The 18,206-nt window shown below is 36.9% G+C and overlaps 1 protein-coding gene across 2 annotated transcripts in view; it reads left to right on the forward strand.

Moving 5' to 3' along the window:
- Window positions 1-11,867, forward strand: part of LOC138758553 (probable G-protein coupled receptor 139) — a 44,599-nt gene extending 32,732 nt beyond the window's left edge. For both annotated transcript variants that reach the window (XR_011354334.1, XR_011354335.1), the window contains exon 2: window positions 11,271-11,867. The gene's annotated coding sequence lies outside the window, so the exon portion shown is untranslated. The remainder of the gene's footprint in view (window positions 1-11,270) is intronic.
- The last annotated feature ends 6,339 nt before the right edge of the window (window positions 11,868-18,206 follow it).

Genomic DNA, 18,206 nt, shown 5'->3' on the forward strand with positions numbered 1-18,206 from the left:
GCTGATCAACGTGATGAAATATCTGTTAAAATACTATTGAAATGTTTAATAGGAGGAAAATAAGTTAGGATTTTGGATATCGGATTCCACCTGCATTAAATACCCGAGAGTTTCCCTTCTGCCGACACCAACCTATTATCCCATGGAAAGATGGAAGAAAATAAGCGCAACGCAGTGCGTATTTGCCGGTAAACTTCAGTTCGAACAGAGCAAAGTCAAATCTATTATTTCAGTGTGTGATTCCCTGAATATTCTTATAACGTTGGAAAATAATTTCTTATTGATCAGGTGGTGATCTCGCAACCGTTTGGTTTATATTCCGAATGATGGAGTTTGAGCGAAGCAGCGGCATGGGGTTTCCTTTTAATATATCCCTGCTTTTCCGAGGGTGCAGTAATTGTGGATGGAATTGATGGAAAGGAAGATCTGAGATAGGGTAAACATTCATTTCACGAACTTCTGCATTTTCTTTCGGTCTTGAGTGGAGATTTCCTGAAGTAGGTAGCATGACCTCCAATAGGATACTTTTTATGATGCCCCTGTAAATATGCTTCAAGACAACAGTTTGTTACGAGCCCTGAGGACTCCAAAACCCAGCAGCAACAGATATTCACCAAAACAAATGGTTACTATAAAAAAGTTGTTTTTAATTATCTTTAAACAACAAAATAGGATAAAACTTTAATTTATCTCCCTCACTTAACCCCCTGCCAATTGTAAGCGCACGTGTATGTATGTGTGCTTAAGTTTAGAATAGTACTTTAATTCACAGTCCAATCTCACTTTTCTATCCCTGCAAGTTCACTGGTTGCTGGCAATTCTTATACTGTGCACAGAATCTCGCACTGATGTATTTCACCAGACTTTTGTGGTTGAATGTTTAATGGTTACCTCTCAGGAAGGTTCATGTCGGTTTTCAGAGAGAGATTTGCTGTTAGCTGGACGCAAACTGATCCCTTCTAATAAACCACGTGCGTGTCTTGGTGAACAGATTTGCCCCATCAGCGTTTCCCTTATTTCTTTAAGTTGATCAAAGAGTTCCTTTTTGTTTCTCTTATTTCAAGTGAAACCTTAGGCAGCCAGTCCTGTCCTCTTGTGTGGGTCACGAGGGCTTTCACCAGGCTTTACTAAGCTCTCACGACCTGTTTTTGTTTTAAATTTCTTTCATTATGAATCATATCAATAACAACATCCACACATGATGATCATCAATATATACATCGTGACATTTCTTCTTCTTTGCCATTTTCATCCCCCTCCCCTTCCCCACGCCTCTTCAAAAATCAACAAATAATAAAACAAATAAAACAAATAAATAACAAAAAGCAAAAAAGATAAAAAGTAGGATCGTCCACTTTCATCTATATATAAATCTATTCTTCTCTTAATTATGTTCATTTAAGGCATGGAAGTTTGTGGTCGGCATTCTCCGACATATTTAATTTTCTTTCTTTGGCTTGGCTTCGTGGACGAAGATTTATGGAGGGGTAGGTCCATGCCTGCTGCAGGCTCATTGGTGACTGACAAGTCCAATGCGGGACAGGCAGGCACGGTTGCAGTGGTTGCAAGGGAAAATTAGTTGGTTGGGGTTGGGTGTTGGGTTTTTCCTCCTTTGTCTTTTGTCAGTGAGGTGGCCTCTGCAGTGTTCTTCAAAGGAGGTTGCTGCCCGCTGAACTACGAGGCGTGAAGATGCAGGGTTGCAGGCGATATCAGCCCACTGGTGGTGGTCAATGTGGCAGGCTCCAAGAGATTTCTTTAGGCAGTCCTTAGTACCTCTTCATTGGTGCACCTCTGTCTCGGTGGCCAGTGGAGAGCTCGCCATATAACATGATCTTGGGAAGGCAATGGTCCTCAAGTCTTGAGACGTGACCCACCCAGTGCAGTTGGATATTCAGCAGCATGGATTCAATGCTTGCGGACTCTGCCTTCTCGAGTACTTCAATGTTGGTGATGAAGTCATTCCAATGAATGTTGAGGATGGAGTGGAGACTGCGCTGATGGAAGCCTTCTAGGAGCCGTAGGTGATGCCGGTAGAGGACCCATGACTCGGAGCCGAACAGGAGCATGGGTATGACAACGGCTATGTACATGCTGATCTTTGTGTGTTTCTTCAGGTGGTTGTTTTTCCAGACTCTTTTGTGTAGTCTTCCAAAGGCGCTATTGCCTTGGCGAGTCTGTTTATCTTGTTGTCGATCCTTGCATCAGATGAAATGGTGCAGCTGAGGTAGGTAAACTGGTTGACCGTTTTGAGTTCAGTGTGCCCGATGTAGATGTGGGGGTGGGCGGGGGGGTGGGGGGGGGCGGGCTGGTAGTCATGGTGGGGAGCTGGCTGATGGAAGACCTCAGTTTTCTTCAGGCCAACTTCCAGGCCAAACATTTTGGCAGTTTCCGCAAAACAGTATGTCATGTGCTGGAGAGCTGGCTCTGAATGGGCAACTAAAGCGGCATCATCTTCAAAGAGTAATTCACTTCAAGTTGCTCTTGTGTCTTGGTGTGAGCTTGGAGATGCCTCAGATTGAAATGACTGCCATCTGTGTGGTACCGGATGTAAACAGCATCTTCATTGTTGAGGTCTTTCATGGCTTGTTTCAGCATCATGCTGAAGAAGATAGTAAAGAGGGTTGGTGCGACGATGCAGCCTTGCTTCACGCCATTGTCAATGGAGAAGGGTTCGGCAATCTCATTGCTGTATTTGACCCGACGTTGTTGGTTCACGTGCAGTTGCATAACCATGTTGAGGAACTTAGGGAGGCATCTGAGGCACTCTAGTATTTGCCAAAGCCCTTTCCTACTCACGGTGTTGAAGACATTGGTGAGGTCAACAAAGGTGATGTAGAGTCCTTTGTTTTGTTCTCTGAACTTTTCTTGGAGCTGTCTGAGGCAAAGACCATGACAGTAATTCCTATGTTAGCTTGAAAGCCACACTGTGATTCTGGGAGGACATTTTTGGTGACACTAGGAGTAGTCTATTAAGGAGAATCAAAACGAAGATTTTGCGGGGCCGTGGCAAGATGGCGTAAGGAACAGAGTGCCTTCCATTTCTCTCCTGACTCTTTGTTATTGTTTTGTCTATAAGTTTAGAAATAGTTAGAGGTGTTGAATTTGTTTCTAATGGTACAATTGCTGAAAAGAAGTAAAAACAAATGGCAACAGATCATTAAGAAACTGCATTTCCCGAGGTTATCTCAGCCTACCTGTTTATAAGAAGCCAGGACTCAGCGTGGAACGGATCCAGGAAGAGAGGTACAAGATTCGGCAAAGGAGCTCTTCTCTTTATCGGCAGGGCTCTTTAAAGATGGCGCCCGGCAGCCCTTGGAACAAAGGACTGGCCAGGCGCATGCGCGTGAATCAACGCCCACTGTGAGCGCTGTCAGTGAATCTTTGACAGCTAGAACAGCTGGGACGCTGCCAGCTGAAGACCCGACTCTGAAAAGACGCTTACCCATTGATGTAGCGGTGGCGCTGCGAAATGCACCTCCAGTAATGAAGACTTCAACAGACATCGATGTAATGAAGGCATTTGATATAATATGGGTTAAGGATAACCCTGGCCATCAGCCTCCAGATACTGCTGAAGAGGTTGTGGCAGGTGTTTCCAAACGCAGTCATACTATAAGAAAAACAGTTAAACTAAAGGAAATAGAAGACCCTTTGGCTATACAGAAACAGCAAGATCCTACTGTGCCTGAATCTATTACAGTAGATATGCTTATTAAGAATCTTGAATCTAAGTTATCCTCCACAATAAAAGAAATAGGTAAGGCTTTAGTTCAGGTTAATACAAAGCTTAATACTTTGGTGGACATTAATACTCAACAGATGATTGATTATGGAGCTTTTAAGCTTGAAACGAGTGAAAGACTTGATGGTTGTGACCAAGGCATAGTCGAGGTACGAGACCAAATACAAGATGTAAATAAAACAATTGAAATTTTACAAATTCCAAATAAAAATTTGGCGAAAAAGGTTGATTATTTGGAGAATCAATCTCGATGGAATAATATTAAAATTGTTGGTTTGCCAGAAGATATGGAAGGATCAGATCCAAGAAAATTCTTCACTGAATGGATTCCACAAGTGTTAGGACAAGATAAGTTTCCAGAAGGCTTAATATTGGAACGTGCCCATAGAGATTTGAGAAGAAAGCCTTTTCCAGGACAAAATCCAAGACCTGTTTTTTGGTTCGTTGTTTAAATTATTATGATTGAGAGACAATTTTGCATGTGGCTATAAGAAATGCACAACAAAGAAGATCTCCCTTGATGGTTCAGAACAATTGTGTTTTTTTTATCCAGATTTGAGTCAAGAAGTTATGTCTCAACGACGTGAATTTAATCCTGTGAAAGAAGTGTTGTGGAAAAAAGGATATAAAGCAACATTTAGATACCCTGCAGTATTGAAGATTTTTCAAGATGGCTATCAACCAAAATTTTTTGATAATCCTAAGGAAGCTATGAACTTTGCTCAATTATTGCCAATTACGCAATTTCAGGAAGGACGTAATCCACCACGGTCTCCAAGGAGAGTGGAGATGCAAGATGGGAACCGAATTCCAAGAGGAAATGGAAGCAATGGTGGTCGGAGTGACAAAGTTGATTAAAGTTTTTTTTCTGAGAAAATTTCAGATAATGATGATAGTTTAATGTGAAACGGAATTTGGGAGAGGGAGCTGGGTGGGCATCATTTTCCAGAAGTCATCAGCTACGTGTGAGTTATCTTACACCCAATATTTTGTGGGAGTTACCGCATTGAGCGGTTGAGACAGGAGGAGGTGGTTGCAACCTCCTACCTGTTCTTTTTTTTTTAATCAATTTTTGGATTAAGTAGTGAAGTTTTTTTTATTACTATCTTTAATTTTTTTTAGTTTTAGGAGGAGATAAGGGAAGGGGGTGTTTTTCTTTTTTTTCTCTTTTTTCACGTTTCTTTTTTTTCTCCTTCTCTTTTTCTTTGTGTTATTTTAAGTAATGTCTAAAGTTAAGTTTGCCTCTTTTAATGTTCAGGGTTTAAATAATCCGATTAAGCGTAAGAAAGTACTTGCTTACTTAAAAAAATTAAAAGTAGATGTGGCTTTTTTGCAGGAAACTCATTTAACTGAGAAGGAACATTTGAAACTTAAACGTGAATGGGTTGGACAAGTTTTCTATTCTTCATTTAATTCAAAGGCGAAAGGAGTGGCAATTCTGGTGCATAAGAATTTACCATTTCAGTTACAGAATGAAGAGAAAAATGGAGGAAGATTATTAAAACTGAATTGTACAAATCTTAATGAGGCTTGGACTCTGCTTGATGTTTATGCTCCAAATGTTGAAGATACAACTTTTATTGTAGATGTGTCTTTATTACTTGGACAAACAAATTCCAATGTGATGATTAGGGGAGATTTAAATGTGGTATTGGAGCCTTTATTGGACAAGTATCCAAGAGTAATTAAGAAATCTAATATGGCAGTACAAGTGACTAATATGATGAAAGATTTGAATTTAATTGATATTTGGCAAAAATTTAATCCTACAGAGAAAGATTTTTCTTTTTATTCTTCACGTCCTAATTCCTTTTCAAGAATTGATTATTTCTTAATTTCAACACATTTGCAGGATAAGGTTATATCTGTGGATTATAAGGCAAGGTTGGTGTCAGATCATTCATTATTATTATTAGAATATCAGAGTTCACAAGATGTTCAGAAAAGCCCAAGATGGAGATTTAACATTATGTTATTACAAAAACCAGAATTTATTAGTTATTTAAATAAAAACAAATTGAGGATTTTATTAGGAATAATGTTCATTCTGTTTCTAGTCATTTTGTTTTATGGGATGCAATGAAAGCTTTTTTACGAGGTCAAATTATTAGCTATGCATCTAAAGTAAAGAAAGAGAGAATTAGAGAGATTGAAGATTTAGAGAAAAAAATAACTGTTAGTGAAAAATAATTTCAAAAAAATGCACCTGAAGTGCAAAAGAACCATTTAACTAATTGAAAATTAAAGTATAATGAATTACAAACATATCAATTTGAATGTTTAATGAATCGAACTAAACATACGTTTTATGAATGGGGTGAGAAAGCTCATAAAGTTTTATCCTGGCAGTGAAAAAAAGAACAATTATCTAGGATTATACCAGCAATTAGAAAAAGATCGGGTATTACTTTTAGACAAAAAGAATTTAATGAGGAATTTTGTAATTTTTATAAAAAATTATATACATCTGAGTGTAAAGATGTAAGTGAAGATGCAATAGATTCTTTTTTGAAAAATATTAATTTGCCACAGTTGAATCAAGAAGATAGAAAAGAGTTGGATGAATCTTTTACAGAGAATGAAATTGAAATGGCTATAAGAGATATGCCAAATGGAAAGGCACCCGGTGAAGACGGGTTCTCTATAGAATTTTATAAAACATTTTATGTTGATGTATCTTCTATTTATAACAATGTAATACAGCAAATTTATAAAACTTTTCAATAACCTGAATCTTGTTCTAATGCAATAATTACGGTTATTACAAAAAAAGATAAAGTTCCTTTACAGGTTTCTTCATATCGACCAATATCGTTGTTAAATGTAGATTATAAAATTGTAGCTAAAGTTATGTCTAATAGATTGGCTCAATATTTACCTAAAATAATACATAAAGATCAAACAGGATTTATAAAAAAAAACCAGATATGCATCTGATAATATTTTTTGACTAATTACTTTCATAAATAAATTTAAATCTCAAATGAATTATACAACAGTGGTTTCATTCGATGCAGAAAAGGCTTTTGATAGAGTGGAATGGAAGTTTTTATTTCAAGTACTTGAGAAATTTTGTTTTGGTTCTTCGTTTATTGGATTGATAAAGCCTTTATATAATAGTCCGAAGGCTAGAGTTGCTACCAATGGACAAATTTCAGAATCTTTTGATTTAACAAGGTTTACTGGACAAGGATGTCCATTGTCACCTGCTTTATTTGCTATAGTTATTGAACCTTTGGCACAGTTAATACGTCAAAATGAAAATGTTAAGCGTATGAGAGTTTTGAATGAGGAATATAAGATTAATTTATTTGCAGATGATGTTTTATTATACCTGGTAGACCGTGATATTTCTTTACCAACAATTCTAGAATTTTTAGAAAATTATGGTCAGTTATCTGGTTATAAGGTAAATTGGGCTAAAAGTGAAATTTTGTCAATTTGTAAAGATGATTATACGATTTATAAAAATATCACGAAATTGAAGTGGACAAAACAAATTAAATATTTGGGAATTAATGTCAATACAGAATATCAAGATTTATATTTAATTAATTACCTTGCTTTAATTAAAAAAAGATTAAATGAGATTTGATTAGGTGGAAGGACTTACCTTTAGGTTTAATGGGGAGGATTAATACTATAAAAATGAATATTTTTCCTCGGATGCAATATTTATTTCAATCAATTCCTTATTTTTTTTTAAGTTTTTTTAAGGATTTATATAAAGGAGTTAGAGAATTTTTATGGAAGGGAAAATTTCCGAGGGTACCAATGAAAAAAATGATGTGGGACTTTCAATTTGGAGGTTTGAGATTACCTAATTTTCAATATTATTATGAGGCAGCTCAATTTAAATTTCTTAGTGCATTAATGAATATGGAGGACCCGCCCTGTTGGGCAAAGTTAGAACTGGCAGTTATTTTAGAAAAACCTCCTCATGAATTTTTGTTTCGATGGAATAAAAATTTGTTACGAACTTATGATGTACCAATATTGAAACATTTATTGAATCTATGGACGAGTAAACTTGATAAAATGGGGCTTAAAAATAAATTGTCTGGGTGATTGCCATTATATAATAATCAATATTCCTTTTACGGTCTCCAATATCACTTTGAAACAATGGGAAAGGAAAGGAATAAAAAACTTATCTGATTGATTTTTTGAAGGACAGTTTTGTTCTTTTGAGGAATTACAAAAGAAATTTGGTATTCGTGGAAATTCTGTATTTGTGTACTATCAGTTAAGATCATTTGTAAAACAGGTATGTGGTCGGCAAATGATTTTATTGCCCGAAACTAGTTTTGAGAAATATGTACTTTCAATACCAGAAAAGGGGTATATATCTGATTTGTATTGTATCTTACAAGAAAATGAAAGTAAGAAAGATTGGGATAAAAATAAGTTGAAATGGGGAAAAAGATTTAGGTTTTACAATAGCTGAAGAAGCTTGGATGGAAATTTGTCAAAATAGTATTCGGAAAATGATTAATGCTAGATTAGCGATGATTAATTATAATTTTATACATCAATTATATTTAACACCAGAAAAATTAAAAAAAATTGGTCTTAGTAAGTCAGACTGTTGTTTTCGTTGTGACCAGACAGCTAAAACTTTTTTACATACTGTCTGGTCCTGTGACCGATTGCAACAGTTTTGGAAAGGTATTCAATCTATATTTAATAGATTATATAATATTTGTGTTGTATTTGATCCTGATATATTTTTATTAGGGAATATGCAATCATTAATTGATTTAGGATTAAATGATTATCAGATTTCTTTTCTCAATTTAGCTTTAGCAGTGGCTAAGAAATGTATAGCATCTACTTGGAAAGTTAGAAATATACTAACTTTGGTTAGGTAGTATTGAGAGATGAAGTCTTGTTTAATTATGGAAAGGATATCTTTTTGAATTCAAGATAAGATGTCTTTTTATTAGTTGAAGTGGACTCAATTTGCTAAGTATATGCAATTAAATTTGATTTAAGTATGTTCTTAGATGTGATATTTTAGATCTGATAAATCCTTTTTTAAATTATTTTTATTTGTCATATTTTTCTTTTTCTTTGTTTGTGTTTTTTAATACATAATATTATTAATTTTTTATACATATATTTTTTAATTCTTGTATATGTAGGGAGGGTTAGGTTGAATTAAGTTAGGTTATTAATGTTGTATTGTAATTATATTAATTTATTTTATATCTTTTCTTTAAATGTAAATTTTCTTTTTATTCCTGTGATAAAATCTTTAAATAAAGTTTAAACAAAAGAAGATTTTGCCTGCAATGGAGAACAGCGTGATTCCCCTGCAGTTTGAGCAGTCTGATTTCTCGCCTTTGTTTTTGTACAGTGTGATGATGATGTCATCACAAAGGTCCTGAGGCAGCTTTCCTTTGTCCCAGTAGAGCATGAAAAACTAATGCAGTTTGGTATGCAGAGTTTTGCCGCCAGCCTTCCAGACCTCTGGGGGAGGGGGGTATTCCATCCATACCTGCTGCTTTGACACTTTTAAGTTTTTCAATTGCCTTATATGTCTCTTCCCGGGTGAGGACCTCATCCAGCTCTAGCCTTAAGGGCCGTTGAGGGAGCAGGAGCAGGGTGGATTCTTGATCTGAGCGGTTGGCACTGAAAAGAGATTGGAAGTGTTCTTACCATCGGTTGAGGATGGAAATCTTGTCGCTGAGGAGGACTTTGCTGTCTGAGCTGTGCGGCGGGCTTTGGACCTGGGGTGAGGGGCCGTACACAGCCTTTAGAGCCTCGTAAAAACCCCTGAAGTCACCAATGTCCGCACTGAGCTGGGTTTGTTTGGCGAGGTTAGTCCACCACTCATTTTGGATCTCCCGGAGTTTTCATTGAAGATGGCTGCATGCGAGACAGAAGGCTCGTTTCGTCCCTCGCCACAAAGACTTTGCAAGGTGAGCCTGATGGGCAGATCGCTTCTTTGCTAGCAGCTCCTGGATTTATTGGCTGTTTTCGTCAAACCAGTCCTTGTTTTTTCCTGGAGGTGAAGCCCAGTACTTGAGGCGTACTTGAGTGTGCTTGAGGCGTATGGTCCGCTTGGTCATCCTGAAGGGCTGGCATTCCCGGGCCGCTCAAGAACTCTTATTTCAAGTGAAATCTTAGGCAGCCAGTCCTTTGACCAGGCTTTAATAAGCTCTCACAATCTTTTTTTTAAATTTCTTGCACTATGAGGCCACATAAACAACAACATCCACAAATGATGATCATCAATATATACATCGTGACATTTCTTCTTCTCCCCCTTTTCATCACTCTCCCCTTCCCCACGCCTCTTCAAAATTCAAAAAATAATAAAACACATTAAACAAAGAAATAACAAAAAGCAAAAAAGAAAAAAAAAGTAGGATCATCCACTTTCACATATTTAAATCTATTGTTCTCATAATTATGTTGTTTTAAGGGATGGAAGTTTTTGGTCCGCATTCTCCGACATGTTCAATTTCTGGTTCTCAAATTCATTCGAATAACATACACTTGTCTTTCAGATTGAATGGATATTTTTCTAATGGAATACACTTGTTAATTTCTGCACCACTTTTATATTTTAAAGAGTGTTTCCATTTTCCAGGTTGTCATAATATAATTTTATTTTGCTACTGGTTGCGCTATTATAATAAATGTCATTTGGGCTCTGTCTAATTTTAGTCCTAAATTTTTGACTCTTATATTATATAATAGAAATTCTTTGGATTATTTGGTATATTTATTTTGTGATTTTGTTTAGTATCAGGTTTAGATCTTTGCAGATAGGTTTAAATTTTGAACATGTCCAAAATGTTGCTCCAGTCTCTTGTTAACAATGGAAGCATATATCTGATGCTGTTGAGCATCACTATTATAATTTCTGAGGATTAATTTCTAATCTATGTAGCCAGTTATATTGTATCAAACATAGTCTAGTATTTGTCACATTTTTCATTGTTTGTATATTTAACTTCTCCCATGTTTCATTCTTGAACTCTGTGTTAAAATCTTTTTGCCAACTTTGTTTCATTTTATACTTTATTTCATTCTCTTCCTTTTATTGCAATTTGATAGATATGTTGGTCATAATCTTTTAAATTATCATTGTGTCTGTGATTAAATATTCATAATTTCTACCTTTTATAATCTCAAGCTATTTCCTAGATTATTTTTTAAATATGTTTTCAATTTGTAACATGGGAACATTGTACCTTGTGTTATTCAATTTTCCTCTTTTAATTGCTAAAATGTTAAGAAATTATTTTTCAAAATGCAATCTTCAATTTCTTTGATTCCTTTTCTATCCCATTCCTTGAAAAATAAATTATCCATTGTAAAGGGGATTCATGAGTTTTCTGTTAATATTATTTTTGGTATTTGATAATTTATCCTCTATTCTTCCAGGTGTATTCTTTTCCATAATTTAAGTATAAATTGTAGTACATGTGAATTGTTATATTGCACCAAAATTTCCTCCCATTTTATAGTATATGTTCGTTGATAATTTCTCTCAAATTGTCCAATTCTATTTTAGGACAATCTGGTTATTCTCCTCTGTGATACAAGTCTGATAAATATCTTAACGTTGCTGCCCTGTCATAATGTTAATGGTGATATCACGCTGATGGAGTAGTGCCTGCAGAAGAATAGCCCTCCGAAGAGAAAAGAAAAAAAAAGAAACAATGCTGGACAGAAAAAAAAACACTGAAATACTGAAAGATAAAGAAAGCACGAATACCGAAGAGATGGCATCAAAAAAGGAGAAGACCAGAGATACAGATAAAGAAGAAGACAGAAAAACAGCAGAAAGAAAAGAGGTAGGCCTTACCTTAAAAATTACATCCGACCCCTAAAGCTGATGAGAGTACCACTTGGCAAAGTCCCTCTTTCGAACTATGTACAAAGTTGGCTCACTAAGCCACAAAATGTTGCACAACCGCCCATCACAAAAAAATAGACTGAAGGAAGGCAGGTCAAGCAATGAGACAACGTTAAATTGATAGATGAATTGGGGTGATGGCATCGCAGCGATAAGAGTTGAACAGAAGACAAGGAGCTAGTGAGTGAAGACAAAGAAGATGACACACGGAAAAGAGGAAGGTAAAAAAATAAACATTTAACAGACATTGAATATTTTGATGAACAAATAAACACTTTAAAATACATTTTTACAACTGAATTTAACACAGTAAAAATAAAAATGGAAAAAACGCAGAAGATATAATTGAAAAACTAGAGCTGGCCATAGCATATCCATGAAAACGAACAAATGAAGTGGAAGAAAGCCAGACAGCTGTGGAATTAGAAATGAATGAAGTAAAAGAAATTCTGAATGATAGAGACAATGAAATTAAAGAGATCTGTTAATTCAAAATATTGATGTGTTAGAAAATTATAGCAAATGGAACAATATAAAAATAGTAGGTATAAAGAATGCGTAGAAGGATCAAACATAAAGGGATTCATAAAAAGATGAATCCCACAAGTCTTGGAGGCAGAAGATCTACAAGACAAAATTGAAATGAAAGAGCACATAGAACATCGGCACTAAAGGCTTATTAAAACCAAAAACCATGATCCATAATAATAAATTTACAAAGACACACAACGAGAGCAAAAAATGTTTGAGCAGGCAAAGAATCTTCTTTCTTTGGCTTGGCTTCGCGGACGAAGATTTATGGAGGGGGTAAAAAGTCCACGTCAGCTGCAGGCTCGTTTGTGGCTGACCAGTCCGATGCGGGACAGGCAGACACGATTGCAGCGGTTGCAAGGGAAAATTGGTTGGTTGGGGTTGGGTGTTGGGTTTTTCCTCCTTTGCCTTTTGTCAGTGAGGTGGGCTCTGCGGTCTTCTTCAAAGGAGGCTGCTGCCCGCCAAACTGTGAGGCGCCAAGATGCACGGTTTGAGGCGTTATCAGCCCACTGGCGGTGGTCAATGTGGCAGGCACCAAGAGATTTCTTTAGGCAGTCCTTGTACCTTTTCTTTGGTGCACCTCTGTCACGGTGGCCAGTGGAGAGCTCGCCATATAATACGATCTTGGGAAGGCGATGGTCCTCCATTCTGGAGACGTGACCCATCCAGCGCAGCTGGATCTTCAGCAGCGTGGACTCGATGCTGTCGACCTCTGCCATCTCGAGTACCTCGACGTTAGGGGTGTGAGCGCTCCAATGGATGTTGAGGATGGAGCGGAGACAACGCTGGTGGAAGCGTTCTAGGAGCCGTAGGTGGTGCCGGTAGAGGACCCATGATTCGGAGCCGAACAGGAGTGTGGGTATGACAACGGCTCTGTATACGCTTATCTTTGTGAGGTTTTTCAGTTGGTTGTTTTTCCAGACTCTTTTGTGTAGTCTTCCAAAGGCGCTATTTGCCTTGGCGAGTCTGTTGTCTATCTCATTGTCGATCCTTGCATCTGATGAAATGGTGCAGCCGAGATAGGTAAACTGGTTGACCGTTTTGAGTTTTGTGTGCCCGATGGAGATGGTAGTCATGGTGGGGAGCTGGCTGATGGAGGACCTCAGTTTTCTTCAGGCTGACTTCCAGGCCAAACATTTTGGCAGTTTCCGCAAAGCAGGACGTCAAGCGCTGAAGAGCTGGCTCTGAATGGGCAACTAAAGCGGCATCATCTGCAAAGAGTAGTTCACGGACAAGTTTCTCTTGTGTCTTGGTGTGAGCTTGCAGGCGCCTCAGATTGAAGAGACTGCCATCCGTGCGGTACCGGATGTAAACAGCGTCTTCATTGTTGGGGTCTTTCATGGCTTGGTTCAGCATCATGCTGAAGAAGATTGAAAAGAGGGTTGGTGCGAGAACACAGCCTTGCTTCACGCCATTGTTAATGGAGAAGGGTTCAGAGAGCTCATTGCTGTATCTGACCCGACCTTGTTGGTTTTCGTGCAGTTGGATAATCATGTTGAGGAACTTTGGGGGACATCCGATGCGCTCTAGTATTTGCCAAAGCCCTTTCCTGCTCACGGTGTCGAAGGCTTTGGTGAGGTCAACAAAGGTGATGTAGAGTCCTTTGTTTTGTCCTCTACACTTTTCTTGGAGCTGTCTGAGGGCAAAGACCATGTCAGTGGTTCCTCTGTTAGCGCGAAAGCCGCACTGTGATTCTGGGAGAATATTCTCAGCGACACTAGGTATTATTCTATTTAGTAGAATCCTAGCGAAGAATAAATTAAAAGAAAATAATCAACTACTGGAATAGAAAGGGCAAAATTTCTATCCAGACATCAGCTTCGATCTCTTAAAGAAAGGGAAAGTATTGAACCTGACAAAGCAGACATTATATAAGGAAGGCTATAATTTTAATCTAACACATCCGGCAGTATTACAAATATTCATTCCAGGGCAAAGTAATGGACTGCTCTCAGACCTGAAAGATGCCCAACACGTTGCAGAACAATTGCTGAACAGACAACAAAATGAGAAGTATTATAAAAGACTATCAAAACAATGTACATAAATAAATTGTAAAGATAATGATGTAAATATAAAGTTTAGTTTGGAAAATAGGATGAAAATAAAGATAAGAAAAAAGTGTGAAAAATGCTTTGTAACATTTTTTGAAAATATATCGTGTTTATCTGGGGGGAGACGAGGGAGAGAAAAATAACTGCTATTTCAAAATCTGTTGATGCTTGCAGTTATTACCTCAACCCAAACAGATAACGGAATTGGAGTAATCTAACAAGGAGTCATCGACAACCCAATATTTGAAATTTCGGGACTTTCATTATTCTGGATAGGAATATTTTATTTGTTAATTATAATAGGGGTTTCAAGGATAAATTTCTTTTTCTAACAGTGTCTGCGTGTATTAAGATGTGCAAAAATTATTTTAAAAAATATTGAGGAAAACGATATGAAAGAGTTGAGAACATGAGATAGAATTGAAAATAAAGAAGTTAAAAATGGATAGATTAAATTTAATGACTGTAAATATTAATGGAAAACTCAATCAAATTAAAAGGAAGAGTTACTGACAACTAGAGGAAAAAAAATCGACATTGATTTTGTGCCATAAACACACTTAACTGAGATAGGACACAGTAAATTGAAGGGAGACTGTGTAGGCCATGTAGCAGAGTCCTAATACAATTTGAAATCCTGGGGAGCAGGTATATTAGTCAACAAATATCTACCAATCAATATAAAAGTTATAATAACAGATCCAGCAGGTAGATATGTAATGACTAAGTGCCAGATTAATTCTAAATTTTGGAATTTACTAAACATCTATGCATTTAACAAAGAAGACCAGCAATTTATGCAAACAATCTTCAGGGAAAATAGCAGAAACATGGGGACATATCATGCTCAGAGGGGAGTTCAACTTCAATCTGGACCCAATGTTTGTTAAAACTGGAAGACAATTAACAATAAGAATAAAATAAAAAAATTTATACTAAAAGCATTGCAGGATATGAATCGAATTGATATGTGGAGGAGGCAACAAGAAAAAGAGAGACAATATTCACACTGCTCAAATAGACAGAAGACATACTCAAGATTAGACTTGATTTTGTGATTGGCACAGATCCAAGGGAGAGTTAAAATTGGAACATATAGCAAGATTATTATCTGATCACTCTCACGTATTATTGAAAATTGAATAACAGGATGCAATACCAAAGACATGTAGATGGAGACTAAATCACACATTCGAACTTCTGTCATCTTTATTCAGACCTGATACTGCGTAAATGGAGCTGATGATGGATTCATTAAATTATTATGTGACTGCAGGGTCAACCACAAAGATTGTGGGGCGCAAAATTATAAAGAAGGAAACGTGCCTAATGGTAGAGGATGTTAGGATTGTCATAAATGAAAACATTGCTTAATTATTCACAAGTGATAAGGAACTTGATCATTTTGCGTTATGAATAGAGCAAGGATGAGTGCTGAATTGTGTTGTTATTAAGGAAGGGGAAGTGTTGGATCTTCTTAAATCTAAGTAATTGAGAACTTCCTGGGGCTGGACGTGATCTACCTCAAGTTATTGCGGTAAGTGAGGGTGGAGGTATCATAAGCCGTGGCTATGGTCTTTGTGTCTTATTTGCCAACAGGGGAATTGACAGAGGATTTGAGAATTACAATGGTGGACTCTTTGTTTATTTTATAAATAGAATATTGAAAATACTTGGAATTTTTGAACAGAGAGTCTTGCATCAGAGGTGTATCAAATATTTGAGAAGATTCGTAAGGATAGAAACGATGAGCATTTGGAGAAAAAATGTCGAATGAAGGTTAGTCAATGTGTATGTCTGAATGAAGAGTCATAACATTTGTGAAGATAACAAACAACATTAATAATAATCAGCTTGTTGATGTAGTTTATGTGGATTTTAGTCCTCTTTGAGAGATTAGTTCAGAATGTCATAATGGAGGGGATCCATGAAATCGTAGCTGCGTGTCTAAAATCTGTATTGCCTGTAGAATGCAGATCGTAATAGCAGAAGAAATATATTCTGCCTGGAGGACAGTGATTAGTGAATTCTGCAATGATCTGTTCTGGAACTCCTGGTCATTGTGTTTTGAGAAATGATCTAGATGAAGGGGAGGAAGGATGTACCAGAAATGCATGCAAATTATATAAATATTGGAGACTTCTTTATGGTGCTGAACATTATCGTAGTTCACAGAGATAGACAGGATGCAAAGTTGAGCAGAAAAGTGGCATGTGGATTTTAACATGATAAATCGGCGCTGATGCAATTTGGAAGGTGAAACCAGAAGAATGAGAAGAGGATTAATGGATGTTGGGTTTCATTATTATGGGGATTGAGTTCAATTGTCCAAGGGGAATGTGGAAACTCTACAAATGTATTCTGAGTTCACACGGGGTATTGTGTTCCATCTGGACACCTCATTATATGAATGGTGTGCAAGCTATGGGACGGTGCAGGGGAGATTTGGCAGCATGTTGCATTGTTTGAAAAATAAGTCGTATGAGGCAAGGTTATCAGATCTGGGACTTTTCATTTTTTGTAGCATAGATGATTGAGACTACAAGATTCTGAGAAGCACAGAGTGGGTAGACTGCGAATGCCTTTATCACAGAGCACGGATAAGGAATACCAGAGTACATATGTGGAAAGTGACAGGAGGAAAGTTGAAGGTAGACATCACAAGTAGGTTTGTACACTGAATTGTGCCTGCCTGTAATGGAATGAGTTTCCAGGAATCGAGGTAGAGTATGATTCATCTGTGTCACTTAGGAGACACTTGGATAGACAGATGTATGAATATAAAATAGGGAGTTATGAGGTAGGAATGATTTGGTGCATTTTTTGTAAATATTATTTATAATCAATAATAAATGATACATTCAACAAACAATACAATATTTATTTTATCCAAGAAAAACCTCACACCCATGGCTATCCATCCAAACCCACCCAACCCACTATTAAACGTCACAAAAAATAAAATGGAAACAATAATGTAGCACATGAACTAAACCAACACATGCAGGTATGGGTCGCAGTTGGGGAAACCCCTATCCCTTCATGGGAAATATTTTAACAATTTGAACACATTCAATCCATGTACGGCCTCCAAATATTAACACATAGATAATTATTCTTAGATTATATGCTACATTCTCTAATGGAATATATGACCTCATCTCTGCATGCCAACGTTGAACATTCAATTCAATATCATTCTTCCATGTAACTGCAAGGCATTTCCTAGCAATATAAAATTGTTTAACTTTAACTCTAAACATAATGGTTTAGTATTATCCAATGAAAATATTATTGGGTAAAATGGAATTTCAAATTTAAATATAACTTCCTAAAGTTCTTTAATATTATCCAAATCTGTTAAACCATCTCACATTTCCAACCAAACGTAAGAAAGTTCCTACTTCCATATGACATCTAAAACAAAAATATGAAGTGACATATTGAACTTTCTTCACCGGGGTTAAATATAATTGATGAATAAAATTATAATGAATCAATCTGTATAGAAACGTAGGAACATGGAAGATAGGAGCATGAGTAGGTCATTCGGCCCTTCGAGCCTGCTCCAGCATTCAATAAGCTCATGGCTGATCTTAAAGTCCAGTACCCCTTTTCCGCCTTCTCTCCATAACCCCTAATACCTTTATACTGAAGAAATATATCTAATTCCCTTTTAAATATATTCAATGAATCTGCTTCTACTGCTCACTGTGGCAATGAATTCCACAGATTTACCACCCTTTGGGTAAAGAAATTCCACCTCATCTCGGTCCTAAATGGTTTGCCTATTATCCTCGAAACATGGCCCCGGGTTCTGGACTCCCTCACCATCGGAAACACCCCTTCCGCATCTATTCTGTCCAGTCCTGCCTGAATTTTATATATCTCCATGAGATCCCCTCTCAAATATCTAAACTCCAGCGAGTACAATCCCAATTTGCGCAATCTTAGACATTCACAATCTTAGACATACTATCTTCCCATTTTAGTATCTAATCATCTG

This window comes from Narcine bancroftii, chromosome 3 (genome assembly GCF_036971445.1).
Source record: "Narcine bancroftii isolate sNarBan1 chromosome 3, sNarBan1.hap1, whole genome shotgun sequence".
Classification (NCBI taxonomy): domain Eukaryota; kingdom Metazoa; phylum Chordata; class Chondrichthyes; order Torpediniformes; family Narcinidae; genus Narcine; species Narcine bancroftii.